This window comes from Tupaia chinensis, unplaced genomic scaffold, assembly GCF_000334495.1.
Source record: "Tupaia chinensis unplaced genomic scaffold, TupChi_1.0 Scaffold139341_1, whole genome shotgun sequence".
NCBI classification, from domain to species: domain Eukaryota; kingdom Metazoa; phylum Chordata; class Mammalia; order Scandentia; family Tupaiidae; genus Tupaia; species Tupaia belangeri.
In genome coordinates, this window is record NW_006199230.1 from 1,798,857 (window position 1) to 1,800,844 (window position 1,988).

The 1,988-nt window shown below is 37.6% G+C and overlaps 1 pseudogene; it reads right to left on the bottom strand.

Moving 5' to 3' along the window:
• Nucleotides 1–656: 656 nt before the first annotated feature.
• LOC102471517 (COP9 signalosome complex subunit 8 pseudogene) lies at nt 657–1,312 on the bottom strand (annotated as a pseudogene).
• Nucleotides 1,313–1,988: the final 676 nt, after the last annotated feature.

The following is a 1,988-nucleotide window of genomic DNA, read 5'->3' on the forward strand; positions in this document are numbered from 1 at the left end:
ATTTTACTCTTCCCTTCATCCAAAAGGTGATATCAGAATCGAATCCTTGTGAGTGTCTTAAATAAGTTTCTTTGTCATGGCAAGCCCTCCACTGCCAGTAGTGGATCTACTCACACTATCAGAAAAAATCTGAAGTTAACCAACTGGTATACTAAGTAAACAGATTATTCGCTCCTCAGCTCTAGTTTCATATTCTACTGCTTCTCAGGGTGTGTGGAGGAAAGGGAGCATGTTCTGCCAAGAGGGTGAATCACAAACTCCAATAATTCAGGTGCTGCTTCTGGTGGCAGTCCTCCTCACAACCCAGATGAATCCCTACCACCATTTACTCTTGGTACTGGTGGAGTGCAGGATGTGTACAGGCAGGGAAAAAACAGACAACCATCACTGGTCTACAGGAAGTTGGAGAGCTTATTTCATGAGTCACTGGGAACTATAAATTCACCATGTAATACTGATGGGTTCCATCCAAATTGTTCCACATTACAAGATAAAAATTGTTTCAATAATTATCCACTGTAATGTTTAAGTTCTCTCTCTCTCTGTATATGTATATATATATATATAATGCATTTTATTACATACTCAGCAAGGCATGCTCAGTTGCTTAATCCATTCAATGAATTAAAAATAAAAAAATTTAATTTCTATGTTTGTCAGTATACAGGATTCTGAAGGTGGATCTTGAACTCAGGTGATAAATCAGTTTTCAAGAAAATCATATTATCAATCAGTTTGGCTAACTGCTGTTCACTGGGAACTGGTGGAATTGGGTCAGGCTCTGATAAGGGAATAAAACTGTTAAAGGAAATATCTGAGGCCTCTACCACTGGCTTTCTGGGCAGAACCATTCTTGGGATAGAGTTGGTTTATTCTTGGAATAGAGTTGGCTTTCCGTCTGTGCTCTAAAATACCTTCCACAGCCTCTTCTACAGGAAGTCCAACAAAGGCTGCAAAGTCATCAGTGACTGTCGAGGTATATCCTTGAGAGACTAAGGTGGAGGCTGGTCTCCTTGTTGCCTCCAAGTGCCTCCATGATCGACTAGACTGTCTTAGACCATTGGTGAGTACTGATGGTTGTAGAGATCCCTGGGAAATCACTCTAGCACATTCTTTATTCTAATGACCAGATTCCCCCAAGTTCAGAATTTTCAGATTTTATAGCAGGTATTCTTTTCCAAAGACATCTTGCTTTATTCATGTTATTATGGAAGAATTATAAAGCTAGAAGCTGAGCATACACTAGGGATGTAGCAATTCCTCCTGGAGCCTCGAGCTTCTGGTTCTCGCACTGATCCAGCAACTTTCTGAAACTAAAGACTCTGTCATCCAGTCACTGGCGTCTTCCTGGTAAGTCTGGCTACTGCACCTTCCTGACAGCTAGACCCCAAGACTGTCGCTCCCATGTAATCTATGTTTACATATATAGAATGCATATAAAACATTCTGTAACTGCTTTTTTTCACCTAAGATCTAGTATATCCTGACATAAAGAAGTATATAATATATGTCAATAATATGTATATTAAAAATTATGTATCTACATATAAATCACATCTTGTCATTACACCGTACAGGTTTATTTTGGTGCAAAAAATTTGTGAAATCCATGTATATTTTTATTCATAGTACGTATTTTCTAAGAACTTTCTGAATACTTCTCATATAAGTCTGTGTATGTCAATATTCTATATAGGGACCAGGAGGTGGTGTGATGGTTAAGACACAGGATTCCCACATGGCCTACTGCCGTTCAAGTCCCAGACTTGGCAGCTTGCTTTCTCGCTTTCCTTCTATTCCTCTCTCTCTCTGTTCAAATTAAATAATAATAATAAATAAAATAAAATAATTATTTAAAAAACAAAATTTTGTTGCAACACTATTGAGTGTAATATAAATATATGTTGAGTGAAAAATAGTCAAGTATATGTAAATACATATGCTATACCCTACAGCATACACAAGTATGGATGTCTATGAAGAAATTT